The following is an 11,144-nucleotide window of genomic DNA, read 5'->3' on the forward strand; positions in this document are numbered from 1 at the left end:
ACACAAAAAGAAAAGGAGTACTTGTGGCACCTTAGAGACTAACCAATTTATTTGAGCATGAGCTTTCGTGAGCTACAGCTCACTTCATCGGATGCATCCAATGAAGTGAGCTGTAGCTCACGAAAGCTCATGCTCAAATAAATTGGTTAGTCTCTAAGGTGCCACAAGTACTCCTTTTCTTTTTGCGAATACAGACTAACACGGCTGTTACTCTGAAACCTGCATATACACAGTAAACAACATTGGTGACAAAAGCAACCCCTGAGGAAAGTCCAATTCAAATCCAAAGTTGTCCCACACATCTCTGTCCCCTATCCAGCTTCTTCAGCCAGGTGCTCTCAAACCAGACCTACAGGACAGTTAATGCACACAGGGCTTTGGAGTGGAGCCTGTGGAGCAGCTTCGGAGCAGTGGAGCTGCAGGTTTTTGCCTGGAGCTGGAGCGGAGTCAGAGCACAGCTCCAAAGCCCTGAATGCGTATGCATATGAGAGAGGGAGCTGGCTACAGGACAAACTTAATTCACTCCTTGATACAGAGACTCACAGATTCACTCTCTCAGCTCAGGTTTAATTCTGATAGTTTTGCCATTGACTTTATTGGGAGCAGAATTGAGCCCCAAGTGAGGAAGAAACTGCAACTCAGAGTCAAATTTTGGTTATTCTTGATTCTGTATATTCAATTTAAAATAACTGTTGAACAAAAGGAATTCTTTAAAAGCCATTGATTTTCTTCCCCATTAATATCAATGGAATTTGAATTTATTTCATCTTGATTTTGACTATTTCCTGCTTATTAATAGCAAAATGAAAGGCCACCATGAAATAAGATTTATCTTTTATTTGTTTTTGTAAAATGATATTATTTATTAAAAAACATTTTCTATTGTAGTTAATTAATGAGTTAATTCTCATGTTCTGAAAAATCCCTGATGTTTCTCTGAATTCAAGTAATACAAAGAGAAGAACAATATCTATTACTTATTCTCTCCCATCATACATTAATTATGCAGATTAGCACAAGCCATTTTCAGCTCTATATTTTCACCAACAGGTGGAGCTAAGAATTCTGAATTTATTACAATATCAGTTAGAAAGTTATATTGTCAAGCAAGTTAAAAAAACTTTTTAACTGAAAACTTTTAAGGGAAAGATATTTCACAGGTTAGCTGCAAAAATGTCATGTAGAGGAGGGAAGTTATGATAAGATCAAACGAGGATGTGCTGAATCTGAAGTAAATTGAAATCCAGTGCTTAGACATCTCTGTGATAGGCACTTTAGAAATATCATAGATTAGATGGATAGCATATGCTAAGAGAATTTTTTTCCTTTATTAACTAAGGGCTTGCCTACACTACCCGCCAGATCGGCGGGCAGCAATCGATCCAGCAGGGTTAGATTTATCGCATCTAGTATAGACATGATAAATCGACCACTGAGCGCTCTCCCGTCGACTCGGGTACTCCACCAGAATGAGAAGTGCAAGCAGAGTCGATGGGAGAGCATCAGCTGTCAACTTGCCGCAGTGAAGACACCGCGGTAAGTATATCGACTTCAGCTACACTAATAACGTAGCTGAAGTTGCGTATCTTAGATTGACCCCGCGCGGTACTGTAGACAAGTCCTGAGTCTTAATGACATTTCCTTCATACTATCCCAGAAGTGACAGTTAATTTAACACAACACTGTAAGTACAAAATAAGATCTAAACAAGAATGAAAGACAGATTCCAGAAGTCTATAATTCTTACACATAAGGTAAGTTGATAAAGATTCTGTAAGTTTTTGTATACACATAAGGTTCTGTTCCAGAGTATAAATTGTGTTAAGACTAGAGAAATGGTAAAACTCTAGGGCTAAATTCTGCTCTGAGATATGCCGATGCAACTCCCATTGACTTCTTATAATGTTACTAGACAACTTCCAAAGCACTGACAGAAAACTTCAGTATAAGGTACTTCAAATTTGATACTCCATTAGTCTCTAGTCTGCTTAAAAATTAACGTACCCTCTGTTTAGGTATCAAATGAAGATGTATATACCAAAAAAACATTAAATTCTAGTGACATTTCATATATGAAAAAACAGCAGCCATTTACTTGCTAAGATTCTGTGTTCTGCACTCTTTATAAATGAAGTAAAATAATGTTTGAGAAAGAAAGCATGAATAACTACACTTACCGTATTTCATGTGTCAAAGTACTATCTCACCACTTATGGAACCCAGAGGAGCAAATTACTGATATTCCTTCCTGGGGGAAACCAGCTATCAGATTTATACTTTCTTGTTCACAGAAAATGGATCTTTGGCAGGGGGTGGAGGGTTTTGTGGTTTTAGCAAGTAATGAGATTTAGCTAGCAGTGCTGAAAAAAATATAGCGAGCCAAATCCTCAGCCTGAGCAACTAAGCGTAGCTCCATTGATGTTCAATTGCTGTCAATGGAGCTACTACACCAGCTGAGGATCTAGAAAGCAAGACAAAGTGGAAAATCACAATTGGCCATACTTCAGAATCACTGTCACATACCAGCTATACTTTTTTAGTGGATATTGGATTCATAGGCAACAAGGCTGACTAAAGTCTGTTCCATAATTGTAAAATCCTATACAATTGTCAGGGCAAAGACTAAGGGCCCAAACTGCAATCTTTATTCATGCAGGTAGGCCTTATTCTCATGAGAGTTATCCCATTTACTTCAATGGGGCAACTTGCATAAGTAAGGGTTGAAGGATCAGGCCCTGAGAAAGTAGTCTCCTCCTCCACCATCACATTCTTGAAAATCCAACTATCTGAACTTCTCCAGAGAGGTGAGAGCAACATAAATCCAGGCTCCCTCTGCTCAGGAACTAAGCTAACATTTAAAGAATTTTTAATCTATTTTATGTATATTATGGGTTGGCTTCTAGCTGGATCAATTGGCTTAATGATAACAGAACCATATCAGGAGGAACAAACAACCTCTATGTTGGTCAAGTTTCATTCACTAAGGTCCTGGAAGAGCTGGGACAGCTGCACTAAGATAGATCCACACCGCTGGTGCCTGAAAAGTGAAGGTGGGAATGCATGCACACTCTGGGACCATTATTGGTAAAAAAAAAAAAAAAAAAAAAAAAAAGGTAACACCTGCTGACAAGACAGGCTGCCAGCTTCCTTCAAATGAGCAGCTGTCAAACCTCTGCTCAGAGAATCATCTCTTGATCTGGGCAGTCTTGCCACTTACCATGCTCCCTCTAGCTTTCAATTTTGGTGGAAGGTGATTGAGAAGGCTATAACACTCTGGGGTTATCTAGAAACAATTTGTCTTTCAGGCTGGGCATGGCTGAGAGATTGCACTGGTTTCAACGGTGAATATCTCCTTCTGGGGGTGGAGAGTTGGTAATACATGCAGTCAGGAGCTTTCAATACTGTTGACCTATGAACAATATCCTAGCAGTGTAAACAGAATCTTGCTTCAGCTGTTCTTTCTTTTCTGAGAATATGAATATGAATAATTGCCCAACACACCTGAGAATTATTCATACACCCAAGAGTCCTCTGATTCAGGGTGTGCCAGGGCTCTATTATGTCACTCTCTCATTCACTGTATAGTACAGAGGGATAGCTAAGGAATATAGAGTTGGTTTGGACTGACATGTTGATGATGTTCAGTCCTTGGAATAGTTTCTCTGCTTTTCCAGGGTTTGTCTGAGACAAGGTCTCAGATGAAAGTGAGCCAGCTGAGGTTTCTTCCAAACATAACAGAGGTGATGTTGGGAGCTAGTTGGAAACATCTACAGTTCCAGATGGAATATACACCATCTTTCAAAAAAGTTTAGTCTGAACCCTGGACTGTTCATATACTCTTAGGTTGGAACTGTGGAAAGCAGCACCTTTTCCCATCTGCCTTTTGTCAGGTTTCAACCATTTCTTTCTGATGCAAAGGTCAGCACAACTATCCATGAGTTTGTAACCGCCATATTGGATTAATTCAACATGAGGCTGCCTCCGAAAGCCACTCCAGAACTTCAGTTAGCGCAGAGTGGGGTAGATTGATTTCTAGTGGTACTAGGTGTTCACCTGTGCAGTTCCTTATGGCTCAGTTCTCAGTTGTCTTCCTCATCTTTTTTAATCACCTACATTAAGTTTGAGGAAATTTTCCAGAGGTCAGCAGGACATATATCTCTTTTTCCTCAGATGCAAGCAGCACCATCTTCCAGCTATCCCTCTGCTTAATGAAAGACAGGTGGCTGAAGACGAACCTAGAGAAGACAGTGGTGATGTCTGTAGGAAGAGGGAAACATTTTGAAAATATAGCAACCACCATCGCATCATCCTCCATCAAAGTTGTCTGCTCTGAGACTGTCAAGTTAGTCATCAACCTTGCGGTCCCCCATGCATTCATCACTCGTGTGGGATGCTCAGATAGCAATGGCCTTAGATAACCAGCTAAGAGACTGTGCCACATCTTATCAGACAGACAGACCTGGTGACAATGATCCATGCACCTTTGTGATCTCCAGGCTTGTTTACTGCAACCCACTGTATGTAGGAATGAGCATTCCAACATTTAAAAAATACTTCAGTGAGTCCTGGGTTTGACAAGACACAAGAGGAAAGAAGAGAGAGGATCTTAAAGGTGTCAGATATACAGTAGTATTTTTGCTGATGTTCTCAGGATACAAGGCAGCTGGTCAGTCACAGACAGATGCTCTGGCCTGGCAGGTCAGCTACAACAGCTGCTGCTCTAGACCCTGGTCTGGGATGTCATCTGGTTGGGCTTTGTCAGGTCTCTCTCTTTTACTGGTCTTTCTCTGACTAGGCAGAACTGAAATGGCCAACCCATCCCATTGTTCTTGTGCTGCATGATTAAATTGGTCTCAGGATCAAGTGAAAACAAAGCTGAGTCTCTGAGTACGATGAATGTTCTCCAAATAGGGGTGGTGATGGAGTAGCAAAACTATTCTACTGACACAGGATTATAATGCAATTTAATTTCCCTCTTTACATTTACTGAAGAGAAATTTTCTAACTTGTCTGCTACACTCAAATTTCTCTTCTGTGTAGATTCACTCATGTTCCCTACTGGAGTGCTGGTAACCGAAGTATTTCTTGAGCTTTGCAAGTATTATGAACTGACAATACAGTTTGTTGCAATTATATGAATGGGGAAAAAAGAGCCATGAGTCATCTGAAGTTTGGGCATAGTGAGGTTTTGTTTTATTTCACTGTTGTTCTGCTGCTAATATGGTATTAGACCTTAAACATGATTCTCTTTACTCACATACAGTTAACAATTTTCGGGAGTTTCAACATTCCATGTAGATGACATTGTACAGCATTATCAAGAGAGCTACGTTTGTATTTAAAATAAGAGAACCAGAATTAAATAAGCAAAGCAACTAATCCCAGTAAGGGTGTGATATTTGAAAGTCATTACATTATCTTCAGCTCTGCATTAAGTTTCTTTGTATTGCACTATGAATGATATTGTTTTTCACTTTGAGATCAGATTAAAAGAACTACATACATGCTAGTTATGATTTACTGAAGCCAATTAAAATATTAATCTGCAATTCTATAAAGCAAATACTATGCAGATATTGTGGCGGTTTAAATACAAGACAGCACAGAGCTTAAAGCACGCAAGCGAGCTGGTCTGCCAACGGACTTCTGCCTGTCAGCTTTCCACCTTCCCCTTTATTCTTTCTCTCCCCCCGCGCATTACATTCTCCAACAGATAAAAGGAATACACTGGCTTTGTTTAACATTCTTATTTACCAATTTCTATCTACCGCATTCCTTGCTCTCGGGCCTTGAGCCCAGTCCTGGGAGGCTTCCCACGGTTCATGTCATCTGGGCTGTGTGTGCACAGCTCCTACACAACACTCCGGGTGTGCCCTGAATGTTGCCAAGCGCATGAACCCTGTATGAATCCTACATCCCCTCCTTTTTTGTTTATTTGTGCTCGGCCATCTCATGGTAGCCATCAATTTGCTTTTGCAAGCCAATTAACTCCCGGACAGACAAGGTCATAACTCGTGGAGCCTGCCAGGGCGGGTCTCGACAAAGCCTTAGCAAAAAATAAGCCCAAGAAGGTAAAGTGTAATTGGCCGGGCCCCAATTAGCCATGCTAGAGTACTGGGAAGAGAGGTTCGCGTAAGCAGCGAGCATCATCTCATTCCCAGTTTCCTCAGGGTGATGACATACTGGAATAAGGCACGTACCTAACAATTCTTCAGCTGCTACAAAATCAGATAAACAAAAGTGGGTAACATTTGCTATTGAAGCCAATCTTTCCCATAGGTCATATGTCATTCGGGCCTGTAACGGAGGAAGCGCTCCCGAGCCAACCCCTACAGGAAATAGCAGGCACAAAAGGCATACAATCAATACAGAATTAGCAGTAATATGGGCGAGAATTGCCACAAACAAAGTCTCAGGAGTCTCTGGCTGTTGATTTGCTGCCAGTCTTCGTTGAGCCGCGGCGACCAATGCTTTTACTGCTCCCCATGCCACGGGCTGGCTTGGGACGCTACGTCTCCTCCGTCTCCGTACCGCCATTGTCGACCCGGGAGGCACCGCGTTCTCCTCCAAGGTCAGCTGAAACTCCGGTATGGGGCTCGATAGCCCCTGGTGCCACGCCATGCTGTTTCAGTGCCGGTCGCACACACCGGGCCGGAACCCACAACGGTCCTGCAGGGAGAAACACAGCAGCATATCTGCAACCCCAAGTGATTAAAGGTACTGGGCCCAACCATTGCGGATCGGGCAGCTGACGGTAATAGACACGCTGTCTTTCCAGTACCTCGGATTTGTGAAAATGCCGATCCGCGGGGGTCTGCTGATCTGCGTTCAGCGTTAAATTATTTAAAGTAAACAAAAGGATATGCAATTGTTGCTGAATGTCTCCTAAGGTTCGGAGACGCAGCTCCCCTTGTTTTAATTGTTTGTCAAGCAAGGTTTTTAGCGTGCAATTTGCAAGTTCAACAATAGCTTGGCCTGTGGAATTATAAGGGATCGCGTATTTGAGACGGATGTCCCATTGGGCACAAAAGGTGGAGCGGGCTGTGGAGCAATAGGCTGGGGCATTATCCGTTTTTATCTGGCTCGGGCGACCCATAACAGCAAAACAGGTTAGCAAATGGTGAATAACTTTGGGAGTGGCTTCCCCACGCTGTGGGGTTGCCCAGAGGAATCCTGAATAGGTATCAATGGAAACATGTAAAAACGAATAGGGGCAGAATTGTGGCACGTGAGTGACATCCATTTACCACAGCTGATTCACCGTGGTACCTCTGGGGTTAACGGCATAAGAAAAGGAAGGGGCAGCAGTGGCACAGTGGGGGCAGGAACGAACAATAGAACATGCATGATCAGCAGGAATGTGAAATTGTTGGGCCAAAACAGAGGCAGACTGATGAAAAAAGGAATGGCTTTCAATGGGGTCAGAAAAGAGGGAATTTACCTGACCACGTAACGCGCGATCACCGCGTGCATTGCCTTCAGTGAGTAGCCCAGGCAGAGGGGTATGACTGCAAATATGAGCAACAAAATAATGGAAATTACGATTGGTGATGAGATACTGTAAGGACAAAAACAGGCGAAGACGGTCCGCGTCGACCTGAGGGGTAATGAGGGCAAGGGGTAAATGATCAATTACCTGATAAACATAATGCGTGTCCACAATCAAATTAAAGGGACAATCAGCAAAAAGTTGAAAGGCCAAAATAACAGCAGCTAGTTCCAAGGACTAGTGAAGCTCTCCTTGGGCGACCCATAACAGCAAAACAGCGCTGTGCATGCAAATGTTGTTGTACAAATGAATGAAGCGCTTTCAGCTTTTCTAGGGGGAGGGGCCACTGGTAATCCATATGGGCTCTAAGGATTGCCATACCAATGGTAATGCGGATGGCAAGGTGGGTGAGGGAGGATTTTGGGCCATTATATATTAATATCGAGGGTGGTGTCCAGCTTTACAAGTAAGTCACGGCCCCAAATATTGAGGTGGACAGGGAGTACAAAAGGGCGGATTGTAGCAAGGGTACGGCCTCCTGGTTTAGAGACCGTGACCCAAGACAAACTTTGGCGCCCGGGTTTGCTACCCCCGATCCCCCACAACTCTTTAGAAGGAACTGTTGGCCAACCGACCGGCCACTCCAGATCACGAATCACCGTAACATCAGCTCCAGTGTCCACCAGCCCTGTAAAAGGAACATTATTTAAGAGAAGTGTTAACTGAGGTTTCGAGGGGCGGAGCGACATTGTTAGAGCAACAAGTGGAGAGGACGTGTTGTGAGACGGCAACTGAGACAGCGTCGATCCAAAGCCGTTCCCGCCCCGGGCTCGATCCTCTGCGGCTGGCACCTGATAGGGGACTAAAATCAATTGTGCAATTGACCGTCCACACGGGAGCGACTGCGGAAGATGGGTCCACACCTGAACCTTAATAACGCCGGTGTAATCGGCGTCAATGACCTCTGGGATGACAAAAAAAACCCTGTTTCCCAGCGTGTGAGCGAGGGAGAACCAGACCCACAAATCCGGCAGGGAGAGGTCCCGTCACCTGTGTAGGTATGGCGCAAACCTCCCCCGGCAACTGAAAATCAGTGTCCTCCTGCATAATCAAATCAAGCCCTGCACTTCCGGCAGTCGCCGCCCTCATGGAATCTATGGATTTTAAGGCACAGGAACAGTTGTCTGAGTGGGAAACACCCCTGTTTGGCCCTGGGTTCGGGGGAGACCCGTCGTGCGGTTTCCCGACCCGCTACGACACTGATTAGCCCAGTGATAGCCCTTCCGACACTTGGGGCACTTCTTTGAGGGGCGGGCGGGCGCCGTCGATGAGCGGCACTCCCGCTGAAAGTGACCCTCCTTACCACAGCAGTAACAACGCTTCCCCTCCTTCCTGCTTTTCCGCAGGGCGGCGGCCAGAACCCCAGCTTTATTTGCTTGTGTGCCGACGTTTTGGCACGCCCGCAGCATGTCCGACAGCTCTAGAACGCCAGCGGCTTGTGCCTCCTGGAGAGCACGGCGGCAATCCTCGTTCGCATTTTCAACTGCCATTTTTAACAGGATCTCCTGAGCTGCCGCAGGGTTATCCACCTGTCAGAGGATAGCCTCCTGCAATCTGTTGGTAAAATACATAAAGGACTCTGATGCACCCTGACGGATACTGGCAAAGCTTTTGGTAGGCTTGCCTGAATCCGGGACCTTCCGGAAAGCATGCTGGGCGCAGGTGGAAATAATGGGGAAGACGGCCTGAGGGAGTTGAGACTGCATCTGAACGGTAGCAAACTGGCCCTCCCCTGCCAAGTGCTCATAAATGATACCTTGCTCTCTATATACCTGGGCTTAGCGTTCCGCCATCTGCCAATACTCACTAAGCCAAATAACATACTGACTGGGCATCAGCATCATGCGCAACAGCGCCTTCCAATCTTCAGGGATCAGAGTGTACCCAGTACCTAGCCCTTCAATGAGACCACGTACATACGTGCTAGTGAGGCCGAACTCGCGAATCGCTTTCTTTACCTCTCTGATCACCGAGTAAGGCAAACTGACCCAGTTTGCAAGCTGGTTGCCCTGGCCATCATCCTGCCAGGTCACCGGGCAAACTGAGACCAGATCAGCTAATTCCTCTGCTGTAATATCTGAGCGAGTCTTCGCTGTGTGAACCATTTGTTGCACCAGCGAAAGCCCCTGAGCAGACGCAGACGACCCCCCGGGGGGCCCCGTAGCATGGGGCACCACGGGGGGATGGTTATCACACACCGGCTCCGGTGGGGAAGGCAAGGGAGGCGATGGTAATAGAAGCACTGGGGGCGAAGCAGGGGGAGGGATGGCTGCAGGAGCGGACGGGGGTGGCGGGATTGGCAGCCCCTCTGTTGGCGCGGGAGAGGGCCTTTCCGAGGCGACACACTGTGTCGCATTGCTAGGAGGGGGGATGGCTGCAGGAGCAGACGGGAGTGGCGAGATCACCAGCCTCGCGAGGGAGGGCCTGTCCGAGGCGACACGCTGTATCGCGTCGCGGCAGAGGTGCCAGGCATGTAAAGCCTGCACGGGCGTCCGAGGCTCTTTGTGCAATGTCTGGCCCAACCGCTCCCAGTCCGCTAGCTTAAGGGTTCCGGCTTCAGGGTACCACGGGCATTGGGCACTCACCTCCTGTAGCAGGAGAATGAGTTCTCGAGTGGGGCAGTCATGCTGAGCCTTACGCAGCAAATACTGTAGCTCATTACGGTGTTGCACTTGCAAAGCAGAGAGGGAGCTTCCATACTTACCACAATGAAAAATACTCACCGGGATCCACGAAGCGGATGAGTGACGTCTGAAACCCTTGCCGGGTGAGGTGAGTGCTGAGGGCCCCATGTTTGGGCGCCAGTTCTGGCGGTTCAAATACAAGACAGCACAGAGCTTTAAGCAAGCAAGCGAACTGGTCTGCCAACGGACTTCTGCCTGTCAGCTTTCCACCTTCCCCTTTATTCTTTCTCTCCCCCCGCGCATTACATTCTCCAACAGATAAAAGGAATACACTGGCTTTGTTTAACATTCTTATTTACCAATTTCTATCTACCGCATTCCTTGCTCTCGGGCCTTGAGCCCAGTCCTGGGAGGCTTCCCACGGTTCATGTCATCTGGGCGAGATTCCAAGGTTCATGCCCTTGAGAGGAGCTGTGTGTACACTGCTCCTACACAACACTCCGGGTGTGCCCTGAATGTTGCCAAGCACATGAACCCTGTGTGAATCGTACACAGATATACTTTCTATAAAATTATTTGAAACAAAAATGGAAAACTGAAAAATTACAGCTGGGATTTTCAAAGGTGCCTTAAGGAGGTAGGCACCCATTTCCTACTGAAATTCCCTATTTGACTATGGTACGTTTAGATGGCCTGTCACCACTGTATCACGGTCCTTCCATGGAGAGACCATTCCATGCTGCTAAGTAGAATTGAGATTTGTTTTTGCCTTTACTTTTAAACTGCAGTAATTATTCTAACTCATAATGACATTTGGAAAGTTGTGCACAGTTTTAGGTATATGTTGCAGCAGGCTAACTAGACTATTAAACTGTATTTACTGCTAATTTAATTGACTATATGTGTACTGTAGGTGATTTGCACCAGACAGAAATAATTTCATTTCAACCTAAGCCATTTATATCATGTTA

General features: G+C 45.5%; 1 long non-coding RNA gene across 1 annotated transcript; it reads right to left on the reverse strand.

Moving 5' to 3' along the window:
* Positions 1-5,673: 5,673 nt before the first annotated feature.
* Positions 5,674-9,050, reverse strand: LOC141985828 (uncharacterized). The gene is made up of 3 exons (XR_012639028.1): positions 8,853-9,050; positions 7,442-7,508; positions 5,674-6,669 (listed from the first exon to the last, which is right to left on the reverse strand). It is a non-coding gene; the product is annotated as an uncharacterized LOC141985828 (long non-coding RNA).
* Between the last annotated feature and the right edge of the window lie 2,094 nt (positions 9,051-11,144).

This window comes from Natator depressus, chromosome 4, assembly GCF_965152275.1.
Source record: "Natator depressus isolate rNatDep1 chromosome 4, rNatDep2.hap1, whole genome shotgun sequence".
NCBI classification, from domain to species: domain Eukaryota; kingdom Metazoa; phylum Chordata; order Testudines; family Cheloniidae; genus Natator; species Natator depressus.